This window comes from Papaver somniferum, chromosome 6 (assembly GCF_003573695.1).
Source record: "Papaver somniferum cultivar HN1 chromosome 6, ASM357369v1, whole genome shotgun sequence".
NCBI classification, from domain to species: domain Eukaryota; kingdom Viridiplantae; phylum Streptophyta; class Magnoliopsida; order Ranunculales; family Papaveraceae; genus Papaver; species Papaver somniferum.
Genome location: NC_039363.1, coordinates 126,638,117 through 126,663,720, shown reverse-complemented (window position 1 = coordinate 126,663,720; position 25,604 = coordinate 126,638,117). Strand labels below are relative to the sequence as shown.

At 39.2% G+C, this 25,604-nt stretch overlaps 1 long non-coding RNA gene across 5 annotated transcripts; it reads left to right on the top strand.

Annotated features, from left to right (window-relative positions):
• The first annotated feature begins 6,497 nt into the window (after positions 1 to 6,497).
• Positions 6,498 to 16,117, top strand: LOC113289206. 5 transcript variants are annotated; one of them, XR_003330915.1, is made up of 4 exons: positions 6,498 to 6,650; positions 8,264 to 9,789; positions 11,040 to 11,361; positions 15,397 to 16,117. It is a non-coding gene; the product is annotated as an uncharacterized LOC113289206 (long non-coding RNA). The 5 variants fall into 5 exon arrangements; XR_003330912.1 differs by lacking the exon at positions 15,397 to 16,117 and adding an exon at positions 14,296 to 14,572; XR_003330911.1 differs by lacking the exon at positions 15,397 to 16,117 and adding an exon at positions 11,498 to 11,681.
• Positions 16,118 to 25,604: the final 9,487 nt, after the last annotated feature.

Genomic DNA, 25,604 nt, shown 5'->3' with positions numbered 1-25,604 from the left:
CAAGGTAGGACTCATAAGAAATCTAACTTTATAACAAGTCATTATATGGAAAGAAGGATCATTTATCTCCGATACAAATATTAGCAATTAACTGGGGCGTCCGATGACAAGCCTCTCCGCCCCGAAGAATCATGTCAGAGCGAGTAATCATTCGACGAAGAAATCCAAGATGCACCACGGCAACTACAAGATGGCACAGATTCCACCACCGATGATCTTGAAACTATCAACATTGAAATAAATGAGAACCCAAGACCAATCTTAATCATCTATGCTCTATCACCAGAGGAACGAGAAGGATTGATAGGTCTGTTGAAATAATATCAAGATATCATTGCTTGGACATACGAAGAAATGCCCGGTCTAGATGACAAGCTAGTTACTCATCATTTGCACATAAATCCCGGCTCCAAAACTGTCAAGCAATCGCCCAAGAATTTCAGACACGATGTTGAGGAACAAATCAAGGTTGAGATCCAGAAATTATTGACAGCAGGATTCATCAAACCCATTCAACATCAAACGTGGCTGGCGAACATCGTCCCAGTGAAAAAAAAAATGGTAAAATTTGATGTTGTGTGGATTTCAGGAACCTGAAAAAATGTTGCCCGAAGGATGACTTTCGTTTGCCCAATATTGATATGCTCGTCAATGCAACCAGTGGTCATGACATGTTCTCATTCATGGATGGTTACATCGGATACAACCAAATCAAGATGTAGAAACATGATGCTAACAAGACTGCGTTTTGGACTCCCATCGGAAATTTTCACTACACAGTGATGCCTTTCGGTCTGAAGAATGCAGGATCCACTTATCAGCGGGCCATGACTGCTATATTTCACAACATGATGCACAAGCAAGTAAAAGAATACGTTGATGATGTAGTGGTAAAATCGAAGACTCCTGAGACAAGTCTTTGAAAGGAGAAGAGAATAAAAATTAAAGATGAATCCTCTCAAGTGCGCTTTTGGTGTCTCTTCTGTAAAATTTCTCGGATTCCTGGTCACTGCAGAAGGAATCAAGGTAGATCCAGATAAAATGAAAGCTATCACTACCATGCCTCCTCCACGCACTGTGAAAGAGCTCCAGAGCTTTATGGGAAAGGTAAATTATATTCGGCATTTTATCCCTGGGTTGGCTCAACTTATTTCTTCATTCACTCCTCTGTTTAAGAAATGAGAAATTTTTTTATAGACGACCATTCAACAAGAAGCATTCCAGAAGATACATCAGATACCGTTATAACTTGCTGTCATGAAATCTCCAGTGAAAGGGAGCCCATTGATACTTTACACAGCTTCCAGTGATGTTGCTATCGGGGCACTTCTCGCTCAAGATGACGAAGAAGGAATCTAACGTCCAATCTATTACTTCAGTCGTATAATGAGGGATGCTCAAATCCGATACCCAAAAGCCGAAAGAACTATCAAACCGAGTTGTTCTGATGGCCAAAGCTGATCCCATAAAATTCTTACTGTTGAAACCTGCTCTAATTGGAAGACCGGCAAAATGGCTACTACAGATGTCAAAGTTCAACATAGCATGTGTCCCTTCAAGATCAATCAAAGGACAACCAGTTGCAAGCTTACTTGTTGCTTTCCCTGGAGAAGACATCACAATGCTGAATGAAGAAGTGCGCGGTGAGTTTCCAGAGATCTCAATCATTCAAGAAGAAACATGGCTATTGTATTTTGATGGATCCGCCACTCCGATCAATGATACTGGTGGAGAAGGCGTTGTGCTAGTATCTCCATCTGGTGAAGTCTTCTCACATTCCTTCAAGCTAGACTTCCATTGCGCCAACAATTTAGCAGAGTATGAGGCCTTCCTCCTAGGATTATCCTTGGCAAAGCAAGCAGGAGAAACACACCCGGAGATAAGAGGAGACTCAAAGTTATTGTTTAATCAAATGAATGGTGTGTACTCTCTTAAAAAAAGTAACACTTGCTCCATTTAGGGCCGAAGCACAACGACTGCTAGCTCATTTATCTGATGCAAGTATTTTCCATACCGGTCGCACCAACAACAGACATGCTGACTGCCTAGCGACTCTTGCATCTAAATTACAATTTGAGGGGTCAAAGAATCCATCATGGTGCAAATACGATCTGTATCATCTACATGGCTTTCTCAAGTCGATGACATTCGAGCAAACGACTGGCGATCACCCATCATCCATGAATTGAGCAGTTCTCTCACGGAAGGAAAATTAGTCTCAAGGAATTGAAGAACTTTTTTCTGCTACATGGAGCATTATATTACCACAATCCTGACGGATCCTTCTCACGATGCGTTGGAGATGAGGAAGCAAGCAAGAAACTCGAGCGCATACATGAAGAGATATGTAGGAAAACCATAGTGGTCACGCTTAACAGGAGACTTCAAAGACTCGAATACTATTGGACCACCATGGAAACTCAGTCAAGAATGCTGCAAGGATCATGTCCCAATTTCCATACGCCACCTCACCATCTGGAAGTTCTAACAGTCCATGACACTGGGGACTGGAGATAACCTTACATCAAATATTTTCGTGACAATGATTTACCATCAGAAAAGAAAGAGGCAGCCAAACGGCGGACTACCTGGAAGGGATTTTATATCGTAAAAGCTTCGGTGGAAGTCTACTGAGATGCCTATTCGGACATGAAGTTCCCACAATCTTGAAGGAGATGCAAGAAGGCGAACACTAAGGAAAAAAGAAATTATTTCTCCAGATCCATGAGAAATATTATTGGGCGACCATGGAAGACGATGCAGCCGCGTATGTTCAGAGATGTCATCAATGTCAAATTCATGGTAACCTCATCCACACTCCTTATGTCCCATTACATTTTATGATCAGTCCATGGCCATTCTACAGTTGGGGACTGGATATCGTCGGGAAAAATCAATCCAGCATCTTCAAAGCAGCATGAATACATCATCACAACAACTGAGTATTTTACCAAATGGGTTGAAGAAATTCCTCTTAGAAAATGGGAAGGACCTTACGTTATCATTAAAGCAGTTTTCAGTGGATATTATAAAATCTTGACTGTTAATGGAGGAGTAGAAGGAAACATCATCAATGACAAGTGGCTCAAGCCATACTATGCTTGAGTGATCAGTAAACAATTATATGTTAAATTTCGAAATGTAATTTCTATTCCTCCAAAGAGTATGCAGTATGCTCATTCATTCAATATTCAAAATATATTTCATGAATTCCAGAAAAAATCATCCTACTTTGGTCAGTCTCAAAATCAATGAAAAATAAAACATCTCAATCGCTCACTCAGAGAAAATCATCCAACAACAAATAATTTTTACTGAAAGCTATTTCAACCCTCTTCTGAAAATTTTCAGTTTTCACCTTCAAGTCCTGGACAGCTTTCTCAACTCTTGCTGATTCCAGTGCGAGAGCTTTCTCCTCTTCCATGACAGCAGTTGCAGTAGAAATCACATTAGCAGCAGCCACTACTCTATCAATCTTGATGACCTCTAGCCGACGAACGAAGCCAGCCTATGTTGAACCGCAAGATCTCATAGTTCGAGATCATATCGTCCTACCTATGCAACTCCTGATTTTTGACATCTCACAGATTTGTCTTCTTCATCTCATCAACAATAGGCAGCAAACCAGCGACGGTAGTCAACAGGGTTGGAAGAAAACCTCTACACACTTCAGTAGTAGCAATGTGCCCGTACCTCTTCCATATCTTGGTATAAAGGTATGCATAACACTTCGGGACGATGAAACCACCAACTAGATGATTGTCCAGGCAAGCGTTAACCATAGGGACATCGAATGAGAGTCCAGCCGCTGGATACTCATGAACAGAAGCCCTGGAATCAACATCTACAGAGTGAGTTGAGTCTTCATCAGCATGGATACCAGTATCACCATCATCCACAATCACGAACTTTCCATTATTCTTCTTCCTCGCGTCGACAACAACATGAACATCAACCTGTGATGACAGAATATTCAATTCTTGTAAAATTGGATAAATACGTGATTGAAGGAAATCTCCAGTTGGAAACTCACGGATGTCCCACCTGAAACACAAGCATCCCTATGACGAGCAGGGGCCTTAACAGTCCATTTAGGCTTTAAATTGCGAGAGGAACAAGAAGGTTGATTCCTCTGATTGCCCTACAACAAATCATTTTCTCTGATTAGACATTCTGGTTACATGGAAGCAAAAGTAGAAATGTACAAACCGTCAAGATGGATGCTCCAACCTCATCTTTTTCCAGAGATTCATTTCGAGAAGAGGTACTGCTGTCTGACATAGTGATGAGAGGTATGACCGTGATCAAAATTTCTTCTGATAACATACAGGAGCAGAAGAAGATGTATCATATAAATATAAAACCTTAAATATCGAAGGTCAATACGTAGATACTTATCCTCTACAAATAGTCAAATCAGCTGCGACCTCTACTGAGACCTTAAATCTCGGATCAGAGTATATCGGTGACGGTGATATGGAAGAAACGTGACAATAGTGGGGACTGACGGTTCAACATGTGCGGTCAACATTATGATTACAGATCGGTCATCTTGAAAATCACGTGTCTCCTTAATTTGCTCGTGCAGTCATACTTCCGTGATTCACATACATGGACATTGGTCCATCTCATCTAATTGGAAGCATGAAGAATATTTGGCAGAAGATACGATAAGGGATTATTGTTCAAAATAAATAAATAATAATAATAATAATTTCTAATGCAACATCTCTACAGTAAAACTGCTCAAACAACCAGAATAATATCTACTTCAACAGAAAATAAATGATCTCAGGAAGACTCGCGAGCAAGACTAATGGTCATATTCATCAGATTCGTCGTCATCATCATCGTCCTCCGTGGAATCTTCTTCAAGCTCTTCCTCGGAGTCGCTGTCAGAATCTTCACCAAAAAATTCTCTCTCCTCGGTATCACCATACATTGCGTCCCAATACTCCTCTTCATCGCGTTCAGCTTGGAGATCAGTGTAACGTCGCTAAAATTTCTCTTTGGCTTTGAGCCGAGTCTAACCAATTTGGCTAGAACTGTACAGTGAGCGCGTGCGATCCCAGTACTGGATGCTTATAGTAGTGGAGAGTGCCCTAAACCAAGTTTAGGTCTTCTTAACAATATGGTTATCCCTTAGTAAAATTAATGTGCCTAATTAGTAGGTGCTTTAGAAATGGACGCATGAAAGCCACGTGATGGACATGATGAGCAGCTAGAGGGGTAGTCCTGTCTTTTTGTCACCAAGTCTAACAGGGGGTTAGTCCTCGAGTGATTTCTGGGGAGTTGAGTGTATTTTAAATCTCAGGAATTTTGAGAGATTTTGAGAAAGTGTAGGGAGTTTGAGACAGTTTGGTGTTTTTGAGTTCAGGGAGTTTGGGGGAGTGTAGGGAGTTTGAGAGAGTTTATTAGAGGGAGTTTGGGGGAGTTTGGGGGAGTTTGAGAGAGTTCACTCCTAACTCATTCTCTTTTAAGAAACAATAAACCCTCATTTGCAAATAACATTGATCTTTAATCAAAAGAAAAAAAATAAATGAAAATGATTATATCTCTGTATCAATAGTATGTTATTTTGTGCAACGAGATAAATTTTTTTCCCTTCAATTTAACGGTCTCCATACAATTCTAACTCCCTTTGTTCACGAACATTTTTCCACATTTTCTTGTTGAAGTTTTTACTAACTGTCCACCGAGAGCAACCAAATGTGTCACGTATTGTGATGGAATTAAAATTTGGTTCAAAATCTTTTCTCCGAGCTACAACATTTATTGAATCTTATTTATTTCTAAAATTAGGGTTCTTATTTTGGGTGGTTAAAGGAGTAGTGGTTGGTTATAGGTGGTGATGGTAGTGGTGAGAAAATAGTTTTGACGGTGGTTGCAGAAGTGGTAATGTAATTCAACTCAGGGAAGCGCTAATTGTGAAGACTTCTACATTTTTTTTTGCTGGTGCATCTTACGGGATATGTAGATCTAAACAAATCTATATATCCACACGTTTTCATGGACTCTAGATCACTATCCTAATATTTTACTAGAAATGTTTCACCGTATCATAATGGCCATCATCCGACAATCATTTCATCATTTGGGAACAACATTTTTGTTGGTGAGATTTGAGAAATCCGTATGATTTGAAAAGAAAGATTTTGAACGAAATTTGGTTGTGAGACCAAAATACACTAAAATCTCCACTCTTTTGAGAGATTTGTTGTGAGACCAAAATACACTAAAAACTCCTTCGAACTCCCTAAAGCAACCAACTCCCTAGTATTGTAGGGTTTTATGACTAACAGGGAGTTCAAGAGCTTTTTTTAAACTCTCCAGCGATTAACAGGTGTTTTCTAGAGAGTTTAGGAGACTCCTCTAAACTCCCCCACGACTAACGGGGATTTGGAGAGACTCCCTCAAACTCCCTCAGGACTAACAGGAGAAAACCCAAATACATTAAAATCTCTCGAACTCTCCACGACTAACCCCTGTAAATCTAATAAAGCAACTTCTTTTTCTTCTGTGTTCCACTGAAATCCCCTTCCCTTTTCCACTCAAAACAATCTCAATCAAGAAAGAAATTTGAGCTTTTAAATCAAAATTCAATACTAAACCTACTCTCCGTTCCGGCTGGATTTGTGTTCTAAGCAAAGGTAGGGGGTTTTTGCTGCACTTCTTTTAATTTGAAATTAATCTGTGTTTTTGATTCCCTGATTTTAATTTGGAAATTCCTAATAACCTGTGACTTCGTGTTTAATTTGGTTTTCTTTTACATTCAAACTTCTTTTTATTTCGGTATATATTGACTCCGTGGTTTCAAATGTTAAGAACTAAAAAGAATATTAGCATTAGAAAATCTTTGTTTTGGTGCCCGCTACTCATGCAATTTTAACTTTTATGCAACATCCATGATCTAATTACTTGATTAAAGTTTATTGTTTTCTTTAACCGGTAATTTTACTAATTTATTTCAAAAGGATCGTTTAATTTAGCACTGCCAACTCATCACTCTGAGGGCATCAGTTAGCTATGAGATCTTTGTTTGTGAAATCAATTTTCTTTGGATGCTGTTGCCAACTGGTTTTCAAATCCAAGTATAAAATGGATAGTTGCTTATCTTTGCCTTGCAAACTCTATAGCTACCAATTTATTTTAGACCCACTTTACTTTGTTGAAACTTTTGTCAAAGCTAATATCCACTTTGTCCTCTTCGTTCCCGTACCTCTGTATCTCAGTTTATCAAAATAAGCTACGTTTGTGAATATTTGCTTTCACTTCATGTCAAATATCTAGCTGAGTACTTCTTCTTTCTTCCTTTCCTATGAAAAAGAGAACGTTTGTCGTAAACTGGTGCCATGTTTTCTTCCTATGAATTATCGACTCAGTTCTATAGATATGAGACTTTCCCCTGTTTGTGAAAATGCCCAACTGAGTTCTTTAACTGAAGCCTCATTGTTAGCCAAATATTGATTTGTTTAACAATACTAGCTTGGGTTTTTACCATCTATGTTTACTCCACTTGTAATGTGGTATTGTTCTAATCACCTTTTCTTAACTATACTGTGCATTTTTGTTTTTCTCCACATTTGCTAACTAGTCTGATTTGATGAAAATTCCACCTTTATGTCAATGCTAATTTTTCCTTGCTTATGTCAGAAATGTATCAAGTTCCTCAATTTGCATTTGACGACTGTTTTACTAGCTTTTGTGGCTAATATTCTAGACTGCCTTGTCATTTTAAATCTTATTATATTTCTGTTCATACTTTACATTCCTGAAAATGCTTTTCATGCTCAATCTGGACCGTGGCAATATTTTGTGAAATGATTCCTTGCTTGCAGTCAATTGGACTACTTTCATTTCTAAATTTTGTAATCGCAGTAGCGGATGTTGTGAGTGTTTCCTTCTTATGAACAAGCCTAATAGGAAACTGGACGACTCTACTTTAGGAATGTCAGGCCCGCAGGGGCCTCCCACTTACGAGTGGCAACCCGGAAGACCTTTAGCGGTAATGGTGGCTGGTAACCAGAACTACCCGACATCGGCGCTGGCCAAAATAATAGTAGAGTCACTTAACTCGAATTATAACTCTTTTTTTTTCTTTGTGAATTCAATTTGCGAAATGCTTTCATTCTGTACATCATTTTTAGCTGCTGCTCTTGTCCATTTCATTATGTTTCGCGCAGATACGATACCTTTATAATCCCCTACTGGGCATTCGCTCACCCCGTTTTGTTTTGTTCCCCCCCCCCCCCCCCCCCCCCAGAGTACGAGAAGAGCTTGCAGCAGTAAGCCGGGCAGGGCTTACGGCAGGCTTTTAGCGCATCAAAAGTTTGTATTTTGTCCATAGTATGTATATCACGGGGATGGATCTGGGGTAGTTCTAGTATCGGCTTCGACCCATGTTTTTGTCGTATTTTGACGTGTACATAAAGGGAAATTCTAAAGTCTTATTTTGTTGTATAATAGACTGCCTTCTAAATTTGGATCTAGATATATACATTACCGTCTGTAGCTATTTCTACTTATAAACTTTTCTTACATGTTCAACTGTTTTGAGTAATGAACTGAATGCAAATGTTTTGAAATGATATTAGATGTGATAGTATGTTGGACTTACTAAACTAGTCTCCTAGAACCTGTGAAGGAAACTAATGCATGTGCTCCCACTTTGTTTAGTGACATTTCTTTACACAACTATGCATCAGTTTCTCTAGATGTCTATTAATCTATTTTCGACTTACAAATATATGGGATTTCTAATGAACACCTTTACTGAAATTATGGTGTTTTATAAGTCATGTTTCTTATGTATGTATTACATCATCTGATGGACATCATTTGCATCTCCATGCTTCCGAACTGAATGGTTTCCTCTAAAATCCTAGTGTATTTTCCTTATCCGGTCCTTGTTTTATTAATTATGTACTTTGTTACCACTCTTTCGTATGGGCTGTCGCCTGAAAATATTATTTAATCCTTGCAATTGTTTTAGTAACCTTCTGTATAAGTGGTGTTCAATATTTGACAAGTCTCCTTAGGCTTTTATGCTTGATTTCAGAAATGAAAGCTTTCGTTTCCTTTCTATTCCAAGAAATTTTCATCTTTGAGCACATGTTCGTCTCAACTGTTTTAAATATGCTATTGTCCGTTCTTCTAAATGAGCCCATGAAAATATACATATATTTAGTTCTTTTTTTTTTTGAGTGACGTACGGGGGTTTGATCTGCTAATCGGGTTGAAATCCAACCCGTTAGAGGGGAAATTTTTTCGTTCGTTACAGTTGGTATCAGAGCAAAGAATACCAAAGGTTCCGATTTACCGGGGCTGTGTTGGTTTTGTTGTTTGATTAAGTCTTTGATTTCGTCATTTTGGGGTATTGGGGAAAGCCAGGAACCGTGATATACATATCATTAGGTGAAGTTAGTGATGTACATCACTAACCAATTATGGATCTGACTCATGTTCTGTTTTGAAGATAGCGTGGTGTGCGGAATCTGTAGCCTCAAGCTCCGCATGTAAGAAAATGGATCTCAACAAGAGAATGGAACGACTTAAAAATAATTTAGAACATGTGGTAAGTTTTGTTGACTATTACAGACGTCATTAGAGACTGCAGGGAGTCGAGTACTTTAGACTAAAATGAATTTAAAAAGGTTATGAGAATTGACAGGGCGTTTAGTGTGACTAGCAATTTTCTCTCAAAACAGACAAGTGGTTGATGAGCATTGAAGCGGAGTTTGATACTTTATATGCAAAATTAGAAGAGAAGAAGGTTGGGTTTTCATTAAGGTATGAGATTTTCTCACACGATTTGGTTTGAATCTCGTCTTGTGCTCACTGATTTAGACCATGAAATTCTATACTTTCAGTTAAGGAAGAGAAAAAAAAAAAAATCCTGTCGTGATGTCCAAAATGCATAATATACTGTCATAACCGCACTTTGTTTTACCAGTATACTTCACATTCTAACCGTTTCTCATTTTCAATTAATTAATTCTTCATCAATATCTTTTGTCCTTCATTGAAACACCATTGTGACAATTTTAGTTTCTGCCACTTCTGTTAGTTAGCCACCTTGTATTTACCACTTGAAACTTTCTGCATTCGATCCCTTGTTTGTATTATTGCTCTGTATTACAAGAAAATGTGCTTCTTTTTGGTTTACGACCCTCTTGGCTTAACTAGAAAATGTCTCCACTTTTCATATAGAAATTTGGTAGACCTTCAACTCGCTTAATAATCCTCCCTATATTTTGAAAACGATATTCATTTGACTCCATGCCAAATGTAAGCTTCCATTTAAACGCATTGTTTTAAAAGAGTTTTTATGGATCTTCGGTCTAGTTTAGTGGAACTTGCATCGGTACTTTGATTTTTTTTCCTAGCTTTATTTGTACTTCAAATATTACTGACTTATTGTGTAAAAATTTCATGCCCTTTCACATTGCCAACTTTGAACTTGTGATTAGTTCTGGTATATAGTATAAAAATGTTTTACAATTCCGATAAAGCTCATGCCAAGATAAATAGGATTTCCAACCGGCTTTCGATTTAGAATTCTTTAATGTTATTGTACAACGAATTTTTTGTATTCCGTATTTGGCTGCTAGATTTGTACTGCCTTTTCCTTAATGTGCAATTGAATGCTTCGATTTCTTTGATTTGAACCGATCATTGCATGGGAATTTTACATAAATGTAAATGATATTTCCAAAATATATTGATATCTTTTAAAAATAAATTTGTAGAAGAGTGTATCCTGAGCTACTAGTTGACTATCAATTTTGGTAGAGGAGTATCTGAAGGAATGTGCTCTAAATGTATCGCGATCGTATTAACCAGGCCGGTTCATTTTATTTTCGTAAAGCATACAGACATCCTCATTCCATAAAAAACTTGTACTTCAAAGAGATGGTCATGATACGTGGAATTCATTACTCAACCGTTTAGAGAGACCTGTTGTTCATGTCAAAGTATTAGGGAATTTCCGGATAGCTACAGGCATCGAACTAAACTTGATTATTGCTTCCCATCCTCAGTAAATGGTCAAGAGTGGACTTCTCAAAATTAGGAAGACATGTTGAAAGCGCACGTACAACTTCAAGGACAGTTTGAGGATGCTCTCGAAGTGAATCACATATCCAAGCTTTAAAGACGCGAGGTTGACCCTTATCACGTGATTAGGTGACAAGATTTGCAATCGCGCAAGATTGTGACTTATGATCAAAAGTCGGTACTCGTTATCGTTATCAGCTGGATCAAGTCCTTCAGATTAAACCATTTAGATGACATCACTCTCTAGAAGAAGCTTAAAGGAAGCTGGAGTTCGATAGGAGGGACAAGTAACTGGGCCACGGGAAGGTAAACCTTCACTGCTCTTATGTTTAATTTTGAATTTGGGGACCAATTTCTTTTTTTAGTGGGTAATGATGTAACGTCGCTAAAATTTCTCTTCGGCTTTGAGCCGAGTCTAACCCATTTGGATAGAACTGTACAGTGAGCGCGTGCGATCCCAGTACTGGATGCTTATAGTAGTGGAGAGTGCCCTAAACCAAGTTTAGAGCAACTGCAATGGACGAGTAAACCCAAATTTTAAGTCGAGTGGGCTGGCGTAGTGGGACGGACCATCGATCAAAATTTGATCAAAGAGTAAAATCCAGACCAAATTTGGTCTGCGATCAAGACCAAATCCAAATATAGTCGGGCGTTGATATAATCTCCGCTACACATCGGGCGTTGATATAATCTCCGCCATTCATCGGGCGTTGATATAATCTCCGCCATTCATCGGGCGTTGATATAATATCCGCTACACAAGGGACGTTGATATAATGTACGTCCGATGGGACGTTGATATAATGTACGCCCGATGGGGCGTTGGTAAAGACAACGGCCGAAATGGCGCGTTGATATAATGTACGCCCACTTTCACAAATTTATGAAACTTACATGGGGCGGGCTTTATACCTCCGCCCCATTATTTTCCTTTTTTTTTTTTGTTTCTGAAGCGTTTGATATAATCTCCGCCCCACTCGCGCGTTATCTTTACCAACGCCCCACTCGGGCGTTATCTTTACCAACGCCTGATCCCAGGCGTAATGTTTATCAACGCGCGACCAAATATACTCTTTTCCCACTACGCTACATGACGGACTAAACCCAAATTTGGTCTTTTTTTTTAGTCTTTGGTCTTTGGTTATACTCGCACCACTGAGGACGCTCTTAGAGCATCCACAGTGGGCGAGTATAACCAAAAATTTGGGATGAGATCGTGACGCAGTGGGACAGAGTAAAGATCAAATCCCAGCCAAAGATCAAATTCCAGACCATATTTGGTCGCGACCAAATACCAAATCCTAATATAGTCGGGCGTAAATTTAAAGTACGCTTGTTGCTGGGCGTAAATTTAAAGTACGCGCGTTAACGGGCGGAGATTTAAATTACGCCCGACGAAAATTCAAATTAAAAGAAAAAAAAAAATTAGGCGTAAACTTAAAGTACGCCTGTTGACAGGCGTAAATTTAAAGTACGCCTGGTGATTGATTGGGCGGACATTTGAGATACGCCCGATGAAATTTTTTTGGGGCGGAGATTTAAATTACGCGCGACCAAATTTTAATCGGGACCGTTACGTGACAACACGGACTAAACCCAAAATTTGATCTTTTTTTTGATCTTTGATCTTTGGTTTTGATCGCACCACTGCGGTTGTTCTTAGGTCTTAACAATATGGTTATCCCTTAGTAAAATTAATGTGCCTAATTAGTAGGTGCTTTAGAAATGGACGCATGAAAGCCACGTGATGGACATGAGCAGCTAGAGAGGTAGTCCTGTCTTTTTGTCACCAAGTCTAAATCTAATAAAGAAACTTCTTTTTCTTCTGTGTTCCACTGAAATTCCCTTCCCTTTTCCACTCAAAACAATCTCAATCAAGAAAGAAATTTGAGCTTTAAAATCAAAATTCAATACTAAACCCACACTCCGTTCCGGCTGGATCGTTTAATTTAGCACTGCCAACTCATCACTCTGAGGCATCAGTTAGCTATGAGATCTTTGTTTGTGAAATCAATTTTCTTTGGATGCTGTTGCAAACTGGTTTTCAAATCCAATTATAAAATGGATAGTTGCTTATCTTTGCCTTGCAAACTCTATGGCTACCAATTTATTTTAGACCCACTTTACTTTGTTGAAACTTTTGTCAAAGCTAATATCCACTTTGTCCTCTTCGTTCCCGTACCTCTGTATCTCCGTTTATCAAAATAAGCTACGTTTGTGAATATTTGCTTTCACTTCATGTCAAATATCTAGCTGAGTACTTCTTCTTTCTTCTTTTCCTATGAAAAAGAGAACGTTTGTCGTAAACTGGTGCCAGGTTTTCTTCCTATGAATTATCGACTCAGTTCTATAGATATGAGACTTTCCCCTGTTTGTGAAAATGCCTAACTGAGTTCTTTAATTGAAGCCTCACTGTTAGCCAAATATTGATTTGTTTTACAATACTAGCTTGGGTTTTTACCATCTATGTTTACTCCACTTGTAATGTGGTATTGTTTTAATCACCTTTTCTTAACTATACTGAGCATTTTTGTTTTTCTCCACATTTGCTAACTAGTCTGATTTGATGAAAATTCCACCTTTATGTCAATGCTAATTTTTCCTTGCTTATTTCAGAAATGTATCAAGTTCCTCAAATATGCATTTGACGACTGTTTTACTAGCTTTTGTGGCTAATATTCTAGACTGCCTTGTCATTTTAACTCTTATTATATTTCTTTTCATACTTTACATTCCTGAAAATGCTTTTCATGCTCAATCTGGACCGTGGTAATTTTTGTGAAATGATTCCTTGCTTGCAGTCAATTGGACTACTTTCATTTCTAAATTTTGTAATCGCAGTAGCGGATGTTGTGAGTGTTTCCTTCTTATGACCAAGCTTAATAGGAAACTGGACGACTCTACTTTAGGAATGTCAGGCCCGCAGGGCCCCCCCACTTACGAGTGGAAACCCGGAAGACCATTAGCTGTAACGGTGGCTGGTAACCAGAACTACCCTGACATCGGCGCTGGCCAAAATGATAGTAGAGTCACTTAACTCGAATTATAACTCTTTTTTTTTTCTTTGTGAATTCAATTTGCGAAATGCTTTCATTCTGTACATCATTTTTAGCTGCTGCTCTTGTCCATTTCATTATGTTTCGCGCAGATACTTCATTATGTTTCGCGCAGATACGATACCTTTATAATCCCCTACTGGGCATTCGCTCACCCCGTTTTGTTTTGTTTTCTCCTCCACAGAGTACGAGAAGAGCTTGCAGCAGTAAGCCGGGCAGGGCTTACAGCAGGCTTTTAGCGCATCAAAAGTTAGTATTTTGTTCATAGTATGTATATCACGGGGATGGATCTGGGGTAGTTCTAGTATCGGCTTCGACCCATGTTTTTGTCGTATTTTGACGTGTACATAAAGGGAAATGCTAAAGTCTTATTTTGTTGTATAATAGACTGCCTTCTAAATTTGGATCTAGATATATACATTACCGTCTGTAGCTATTTCTACTTATAAACTTTTCTTACATGTTCAACTGTTTTGAGTAATGAACTGAATGCAAATGTTTTGAAATGATATTATGTTTTGAGTAATGAACTGAATGCAAATGTTTTGAAATGATATTAGATGTGATAGTATGTTGGACTTACTATAAACTAGTCTCCTAGAACCTGTGAAGGAAACTAATGCATGTGCTCCCACTTTGTTTAGTGACATTTCTTTACACGGAACTATGCATCAGTTTCTCTAGATGTCTATTAATCTATTTTCGACTTACAAATATATGGGATTGCTAATGAACACCTTTACTGAAATTATGGTGTTTTACAAGTCATGTTTCTTATGTATGTATTACATCATCTGATGGACATCATTTACATCTCCATGCTTCCAAACTGAATGGTTTCCTCTAAAATCCTAGTGTATTTTCCTTATCCGGTCCTTGTTTTATTAATTATGTACTTTGTTACCACTCTTTCGTATGGGCTGTCGCGTGAAAATATTATTTAATCCTTGCAATTGTTTTAGTAACCTTCTGTACAAGTGGTGTTAAATATTTGACAAGTCTCCTTAGGATTTTATGCTTGATTTCAGAAATGAAAGCTTTCATTTCCTTTCTATTCCAAGAAATTTTCATCTTTGAGCACATGTTCGTTTCAATTGTTTTAAATATGCTATTGTCCGTTCTTCTAAATGAACCCATGAAAATATACATATATTTAGTTCATTTTTTTTAGTGACGTACGGGGGTGGGTTTGCTCTGCTAATCGGGTTGAAATCCAACCCGTTAGAGGGGAAATTTTTCCATTCGTTACAATCGGCCTCAACTAATCGCTCAATCTCCCTGGCAGGCGGATATGGCTTAATTTTGCGTTCCTTAGGATCCCATATGGGTTTGACTTCATCAGCGTATGAGTCCGAAGATACACCATCAGTACGAGATCGAAGTTTATCCTTAGCTGCTAACCTTTTATGGTGAAGTCGACGTCTCTTCTGCAGATAATCGGCTAGCATCTCATCCTCAGCTTTTCTTTTAAATAATTTATCACGAACAACCTTCATACGATCAAGGGATATATCATTTAATTTCCTTAGCATCCTTCAATGATTGTTCCATTTTGGCACGTGCTTCTGCTGCAGAAATCTTCATCTCTGGCTTAGGAATTTTGGAATCCTTCTCAGAAGAGTTAGAAGAATAATCACTGTTGGAAATCACCATTGTCTGGAACCAGAAATGCAGGATCACGAATATGCCGATGTCAATTTCACAATAAAATGGTAATCCTTAACTCTTACCTATTAACGGTTTCATTAGTTTAGTGATAATAATGCAAAACTGCGAAAATCTTGCTCACTCCTTCAAACCTGCAAAGACGAGCAAAATCTATTATTTAAAGTCACCTGACTTTTCACGAAATTATGAATAATTCATATAATCTCTTTGTGTGAACATTCACTTATTTTCTACCGGGTATACACACATTATGAAATCACGGATTCATACATCATTCATCACATATAATTGTTTTCCTTCAAACAATTACTCAAGATCAAAGTTTGATTTTAGCAAAGATTTTCTAACTCACGCGCAAAAATAAAAAACAACCCCCTTTTACGTTCGTTATTGTTAAAAAAAAATCCTTCAATTTCTGCTCAATCGAGCATTTATTTACGGAACGAGGGTTTTCCTACTTGTGTAAAAATCTTCATATTCAAAACAAATTTTTTTTCATAAAACCTCGTAAAGCAAATTTTCTCTACTGCAACTAGACCATGTTTATTCAAGAATTTATATATCTCTTTCATGTTAGGGGATTATTGCTCGTTTCTTAAACTAACGAACAAACGTGCGTATGATTTCTAAAACAAATTTTCATAAAACCTACACATACATAGAATTTTATTTTTGAACAACTCATGAAAAACACACGGCAAAAAAAAGAAAAAAATTCACGTACCTTTTGTCGGCGCCGGATTTCACTAGAAATCGGCCAGCGGCAGTCAGTGATGGGGACCTCCGGCGTACACAATTTTTTTTTCTTTGCTCGGACATGAGGAAGAAGAGATGCTTGGTCGATCAATCAAAAAATTAATTAAAAAGAATTTTTAGGGCTTTTTCCCTTTTATATCAATTTTATTTCCAAAACCTAATAAAACATAGATTTCCTTTTGGGTTCGGGCCGCAAATGCTAACCCGATCCTGACGTCCGACCGACAAAATCAACACTGCCTCATCTCTCCGTGCTCACGGGATGACGCTCTAGCATACTATCAGGATCCTTACCTGAGCATTTGTTCGTATATGACACCATTGGAGAAAATCGAGGATTCTGAAAATACCGTTGTACAACCGAGTTCAACTGCTTATCTCTTCGACTGGAAAATCACATCTAATGCTTACTGCGGAACATGACTGTCCCTCACTAAGCAGGGGACTTAATGTTGATGGTGGATTTTCGACAAAGGTCAAAATCGTAAAATCATGATACTGCATGTTTCTGACCTAGCTTTAGGAACGCATGTGACGATTCATATTTTACGATTCGTGAACCGTTTCACGATCTCTGATCGAGTTCCTCTCAGAGCCATGATGAATATGATTCTCGAAAGGCCTTCCACTAGCTGAGCGTTCGATGCTGCGCATTTTATCATGGCTTCTATGTAGAATAACATGATTGGGCGGTCCTCATACATAATTGTTTGTTGAGAGGGCTTAACTCCTTCAGGACGTCGGAGACACTCGTTGTTCCCTGACTACATAGAGAGACCCACCTCTACATAGAAGAACGATTGGGCAGTCCTCCTACATAATTATTTGTTGAGAGGGATTAACGCATTCAGGACGTCGGCGACACTCGTTGTTCCCCGACTATGTAGAGAGACCGTGTATAGATTCAGGCAGCTCTCCTACATAATTGTTTGTTGAGGGGGCTAAACGCCTTTGTGACATTAACAACGATGCACGTTTGTTCCCTGACTATACACCTTTCAGAACGAGTATGATGCTTCACTATTTAATATTTCGATTATACAATAGATTAATTCTACCGTGACATTCGCCACTGAATTCCTAGAAGATAATCTATTATATCTCATTACTCTGTTCCATGAACCCCCAGCTGACTCCATGGATTAATAATAGATAACCAATTCATCTCATTGCCATATTCCCTGAATTCCCTTGCTGGATTCATGGATTGGTAATAGATGCACAATTCACGATTATTGCTCCGTTTCATGAATCATTTTCCGCTGAATTTCATGAATTAGTAATAATTACTCAACAATCGGGCATCTGGACTATCACCGAGTAAGTCCCAATGAAACGACGCAAGTGTACTCAAGAATGATGCATGAACGAGCACCTAAATACACGAATGAGTATTCGAAAATATGAAAAAATGAGGAATCCTACACAAAACAGGAAAGAGAAAATAATAATAAAAAATAGAAAAGAGGCGCACGGGGATCGGGTCCACCGGCCGGCAGGCCATGCCGCCATGGCCTGTCCCCCACGCCTTTTCCTTTTATTTTTCTTATTTTATTTATTTTCATGAACTCATGAAAACTCATTCATTCAAGCAACTTTTCTTGTTTGAGCAAAACTCACGGTTTCTCCATATTTTCACGGTTTCATGAAAAAATAATAATATATGGAAAGGTGTCGTGGGACCGGACTACCTAGCGGGCCGGCCATGCCCTAGCCGTGGCCGGTCCCACACCTTGCGATCCCTTGTTTTCATAATTATTATTTCCCTCATCTCATGAAACTCCTCCGTTTGAGCAAAAATCATGGTTTCTTCATATTTTTTCAAATATCGCTCAAACCATGAAAAGGCTAAAAACTCAAATGGTCACATGACCGACTGGGCTACTCAAGCCAAATATTAAAATATTATTATTTTAATAGTTTCCAAATTTTGATCAAACGAGCAAACTCCTACTTGCTCATTCGAGCAAAATCAAGAATTTCAGTCAAAGATCGAACTCTTCTGAAAATCCGAGATATTGCTCAAACGCACACCAAAAAATACCGAAACTCTCAGGACTGAGACACGGACATTATGGTGACCCGGGAATGCTTCCTTGACCGACCAAGGCCGGCCCTAAGGCTTGCAAGGAGCAGGTCCAGCACATTCTTACAATTTTGACCTAATTTGCTCAATTTCTCATATTGGGTCCAACCTCTTTCCAACAACTTGGAATTTGCTCAAACGACCATCAGTTGGTCCCACAACCACCAAGGGCTGGTTTCATTCCCCCTTGGTCGGTCCCTCACTTCTCCATAATTATCTTTTATCACCTAACGCTCACAGGGGCACTATTTTAATAAATGATGAAACCGGCATTTTATCATCATTCTTTCACCAACCGGTCAACTAAGGACCCTGGTGCACGCTTACTCGAGCACTTGGGTACCACATGGTCGTCCATCATCCCATGTGGTCGGTCCCCCCGTCACTCATCACCTATTTTCAACAATTCATCATTTGACGAACAATTGATCAAAAAATTAGGGTTTTGAACAAACACTCCACAAATCATCATTCTGAGAAAGTTCAAACACCAATAAATTTATGTTGATCCAGCAATCAATATCTGGATTAATTATATAATATTTGGTAGTCTACCAATATTTTAATAATTTATTGGGTTACGTCACTAATAAATAATTCGTCGAATTGAGCAATACTTGCTCAGTTGCTCGAATATTGATCCAACCATCAATATTCAGTAATTCGTCGAACTGAGCAATACTTGCTCAGTTGCTCGAATATTGATCTAACTATCAATATTCAGTAATTTATCGATGCTCAGTTGCTCGAATTCACAATATTTGCTCAGACGAGCAATATCTAATAAACGTCTAACATGTTCAATCCATGAATCATTGAGCATTCGATCACTCATGCTCGATTCAACAAAACTTAGACTCACTGTCTAATAGTCAACGATTGACTAATCAAATACATGTCTGTCTGGCAGACTCCACGTTCGTGAGACATCAATCACATCATATTTGGGTGGGGGGGAGAGGGGGGGAGGGGGTATTACTTAGAGTTTTGGTCTGGCGGCCTACGGCACATGTGTTTATCCACTATGAGAAATGTGAGTAAGTCATGCAAATGGTTGAAGGAGTTAGCAAAGTAGTGGGTGGACGGTTAACCAAGTCTCCGCACGACATGGAACTGGTTTTACCACGATCTCCCACTTTTCCACTCTTTCACTCATGAAACCATCATACTTACTGGGATCAATGTGTTCGCTAGTATGACAATATAAATAAGTTCTGAATTGATGAATGAAACAATGAACAATCGTTGTGAATATCAATATTCTTCGGAGCACGTGTCACAATCATGGCGGTCACACACGAGATAACAGTATATCCCTCGTTGTACAAAAATATCTAAGCAATAGCAGATACCTTCGTAGATCTACTTTATCTTCGCCCAAGGTGAAGCTCTTCAATGGTCAAGATGGATAAAGTAAAACCTAAACATAGGGGGAGGCAGCTACCGAGGGGACAAAGGTAGATGACATATCTAATCAGCATTAAATGCTCTAATATCTTATCTACACGCATAAACTAACCACGTGGAAAGAGAGAATATGGCAGAACAGGATTGGATAAGGACAGCGGTGGACGAAGGTACAACATGTACTAAGGTTGGGAAGTTCCCGAAGGAACGTGGGTCAGCTGAGGTGTCAAAGATTAACTGGAGGATACACGCGGTGGACGAAGGAACCATTTGTACGGAAGGAGTATCTAGAAATGATGGATCCACAGACAATGAAGATATACCCGGAGATGATGGGGCTATAAATACCAAGCTTCACCAACAAAATAAGGAACTCAATTCTTAGAAGAGAAGATCTAGTCTTAAGCTTATACCTTTTTAATGTTTAGAACTTAAGTAGCTATAACAACTTGAGTTCTCTCTATTACTTTGGGAAGCATTTAAGATCTCTTGTAACCACCTAAACTTAATACAAATAATTACTCATTATCCCGTGGATGTAGACTACAAAGTCGAACCACGTAATTTCTTGTGTCAAATGATAACTTAGTTTTATTTGCTTTATTTGCTAGTCTTTGTTATTACTTTGATACTTTTATCATTTATTCACTAAGCATCGTCAGTTCAACAGAGCTATCCATATTGCATAATATTCGATCCTTTGAGCTGAATACATTACGTAGACTATGGGAAAATTAATAGTCACGGTTTGGCGTTAGAAGGTTTTTTGCTCAACAACTCGAGTTCTTTCGATCCTTTTGTTTTTAGACATATCACATCTTCTTCAACGAAGAGATCTGAGTCTAAAAAGGGTGGGTATCACTTATTAGTGAATTGTTCATCCAAAAAGTTATATAAGTTTTTTCGAGTTCATAGCCTCTAAAGACTTGCAACTTTCAGATCTGCATTTTCTTACCAAAATTTTTTCTTTCACAAAACGCCAAAGTCTTTGTTTTGTACTAAGATAGCGTTTCTTAACGCAATCCCTTTTAGACTTGAGCACCTGCACATCCTAGGGACTCTTAGTGAGCACGTAAGGGGAAATAACGTCTTTCAAGGCATTTAATACGCCTTCCTTTTTTATGATTTGACACCATTTTCAATCATTTCCAAGATTTAAGGTTGTTTTTTACAAGGCTGTCATAAAACATTAAATACCCATCTTTTCTGTCATCAATCAAGTACTTTTCCGAAAAACCTGCTTAGTCGTGTTTTGTGTCACCCGAGTAGCAAAAGATTTTGGTCTTTTCTGTGTCCGCAGGGTAACAAAGATCCAAAGCTATGCAGAAACCAAATGACTTACCAACAAACTCCCGGCCTGCTGTCACAAGAGGTAGATCTCAGAACCCATCCAGAACAAACCAAAGGAACGAAGCAGAGGATGGACAGAGTGAGATAGCAAGAAAAACGGCTGCTACAAAACCACCTACCCCTACTGAGGGGATGAGGCAAACATCAGGAGCGCGACCACTTTACGACATGTCGTTACCAGAACAACGCAAAATCACGAAGCACATGCGCCGACAAAGGGTTACCGAGAACCCCAGCCCCCACGGGACGAGGATTGGGAAACCTAACTCCAATACAGCCGGATCCTGACGCTCCAATAATAGAAAATGGCATGAACGATTCTGAGGAGCCGGACGACAACACTCCTCAGGATGGCGGAAATCACGAAGAAGAACAAATAGCGGCAAAGGTAGCAGCTTTGGAGTTACGAAATAAGGAGAATGAGGACGCAATGCACGCAATGGCTCAGGAGAACCAGAACCTGAAATATATGTTGGAGGTACAAATTGAAGGTTCCCAAACTCACCCACCTTTGAGGAAGGGAGAGAACGGAGCCATCTCTATAAGTATGGGCTTGATAGAACCTCAACTATTTTCGTACAACTTCACAACAAAGCTATGAATTCCGAAGGGGAGCTTCGGGTCGTCCAACACCGCTACATCAGGCTTGAAGAAATACAGAAGGACAACCCCAAGGCACAGTCAAAAGCAACTGCGCAGCGCACGAATCATCTGGAACCAATTCCGGAGATAACCAAGAGGCAAAGTGAAGCTGAGGAAAGAACCAGCTCCCGGGACAAACGATCAAAATACGGAGATGACAAAGGCAGGGTAAAGGAAGAGAAGAATACGTAGATAAGATCTACACAAAGTTGAACACTACGTTCTCTCACATCTTAATCAAGGAATGAGCAAAACCAGGGTTCCCTTATCCTAACACTAGGGGAAAACAACCCAACAAAACGGAGAATGCTAAGGAGTATTGTTAGTACCACCGGTACTACGGGCATACAACGGACGCATGTTACCACCTAAGGAACACAATTCAAAGATTCATTGACGAAGTAAAATTCACGGAGTATGTGCAGATCCAACCCGCTGACACTGAGATAGCCCCGAAAAAAAGGGTAGAGCTACCTCAAGACGGCAAATACATCAACATGATTACCTTCTATTACGGAGGGCAAACAACAAAACGGAAGGAAAAGACGAAAAGCAAACAACAAGGAGATAACTGACGGAGCCTTCTTAGTTCCCGAAGCATCCTCAGTACCAAAAACCAGTACATATGCAACCGTGGGGGAAAACGTCTCTGCCAAATGACAATTACAGAAAAGCATTCCTCAACGACCTCAGAAGAAAAATCTGTCACCAATAGAACCAACCAAGAAAATCAACATTGAAACAGAGGCAGAACCAAAGCTAATTAACGTGGATACATTACTAGAAGGCGCAGAGGAAACACATCTACAAAGTTTATTAAGCGGATGCATAGATGTCTTCTCATGGTCAATGGAGGACATGCCAAGGATTGACTCGAGTCTGGTTTCATACCACTGTCGGCTCAAATCAGAATTTATGCCGAAAGATAATCACCCGTTACCTAGTGTTGACCAACTGGTCAACGCAACTAAAGGACACCGGAGACTATCCTTTATGGATGGTTACTCAGGTTACAACCAAATCACCCTTGCAGAAAAAGTCCAGGAGCATATTGCGTTCTTTACCCCACGAGGCTTGTATTGTTATACAAGGATGCCTCTTGGACTAAAGAACGCGGGGGAAACATACCAGCGATTGGTTTACCAAATATTTAAACCATGGATAAGTAAGAAAATCAAAGAACACCCAGCTTCAGTAACTATTCCACAGAAGCCGGAAACAGGTGAAACACTCACTTTGTACTTAGCAGCAACAAGCCATTCTGCAAATACAGAATTGGTACAAGATCAAGGGCAAGGACAAAAACCCATCCATCATAACGGTAAAACACTCAGTACAGCAGAGCTTAACTCAGTTATCAGTCCTTGACCATTCGTCAAATGGGGGGTTGATATTGTCGGACCACTAATACAAGGAACAGCTAAAAGGAGATATCTTGTCGTGGCTACGGACTACTTTACCAAATGGGTGGAGGAAAAGCCTTTATAAAGGATTAAAGACACAGATGTCTTCAAATTCTTGTTTAAGGAAATTATATGCAGGTTCGGAATACCAGTGGCAATAGTCTCGGACAATGGCAAGCAGCTGCAAGGAAAAAACATTGATATGTTGTTCGACACTTTCAATATTCAGAAGAAAAAATCTACTCTTATATATCCCAAGAGCGACGGACAAGCGGAGGCGACCAACAAATCCATAGCAATGAACTTAAAGAAGAAACATGGAGCATACAAAAAAAAATATGGTGCGAGCAACTGCACAATGTCTTGTGGGCTTATCGAACTACAAGAAGGTCAGCCACCGGGGAAACTCCGTTCTTACTAACCTACGGAGCTGAAGCAATCATCCCAACGAAGATAATACTTCCTACAACAAAGACAGAAGCATGGGAGAAGAACCTAATAACAGGTTTGATGTTAGAAGAGCTGGATGATCTCGAAGAAGATGGGGAATTACCAGCGAAGGCTACGTACTATGCCAAATCCCACCATATCAAAGGAACAAAGAATGGGGAAAACTGGATCCCACGTGGGACGAACCTTACATCATACACGACGTAGCGTAAAAAAGGTCTTACTCTAAGGACCACGAAGGGTAAAATACTACAACATCCTTGGAATGCAATGTACCTACAGAAGTACTATGCGTAAGAAAAACGGTGATCACTCAGGAGAAGAAGGGAACGGGCACTGACCCACTGTATATGGGAAAAAAGATTTGCTGGTTTCTGCGGAATTGAGGAGACGTCCGTGTGGAGATTCCTTGAACCGAGCGAAATATTGAACTTCACACAGATGCACTGCAAGATGGGAGTGCTTTAAGTTCGAGTGATCAATCTGTAAGACCCCGGCCTAAACCAAGAAAAATGGTTGTTCCAGAATCAATTCGGCACAAGAGAGGATGGGTTGATCTGTAGGAGGGAAGCTGAGAAATGTGTGGGATCAATGGTGATTTGAGATTGTAGGTGTGTTGTGAATTCAGCGTAAGAATGCTCTGAATGATTGAATTTTACTCGATTGAGAGTGATTTCTCAGATGATGAGTTCGTGTACACGAAAGATTGTTTGTATGAACTTGCCGAGAAATTCCTTGTTTTTGACGAATATTCGAGTATTCAAATCTTGTCCTTTCAATCAGGATTCAGAGACATCTTATAATATCGGAGTTGAAACCATGATCCCATGAAGTGTGACAGTTGCTGGAATCAGAGAGTGGGGAAGTGGGAAATCATGTCAAAACCAGTTTCTCATCGTGCAGAGACTTGGTTAATTTTCCACCCACTACTTTGCTGACTCTTCCAACTGATTGCACGACTTGCTCACATTCTCATCGTGTGTATGAACACACGTGCCGTAGACCGCAAAACCGAAACCCTAGTTAATATCCCCCCATGTGACACGATTGATGTCTCATGATTGTGGAGTCAGTTGCTGACTTTATGGGACGATGAGTCCTTGTATTGCTGAGTTGAATATAATTTATAAATGTTCAAAGACTCATGAATTAAACGCATGTCTGCTGAGACGAGGCATCATTGAATAAATGCTGATAATTTAAGACGAGCAAACTGTGTTGCTGAATTGATGAATATTGATGGTTGAACCAATATCTTTAATCTGGACAAATATTGCTAGTTCGAGCAAATATTGCCGGTTTGAGCAAATATTGCTAGTCTGAGCAAATATTGGCCGATGAACTGTTGGTAGCAGGACCAAATAAAATATTAATTTAAGATACTGACTGCTGGGTCGAGTATAATAAAAAAAAGTGTTGATCGTAGGATCAACATAAAATTATCAGCCTTTGAATCTGCTCAAAATTATATTTTTGCAGAGCTTTGGATTCAAAACCCTAATTTTAATGAATTAACGATTTATTGAAAATCATCGAAGCAGGGACCGCAGGGACCGGCTACAGGGGACGATGAGTCGACCATGTAACGCCCAGTTGCTCGAATGAGAAAAATACCAAAGTCTCTTGAAGACCGGTTGGTGAAAGAATGATTAAATGTTGGTTTAATCATTTATTAAAATAATGCTCGTGTGAGCGACAAATAATAAAACCTAACTGTGAAAAGATGAGGGA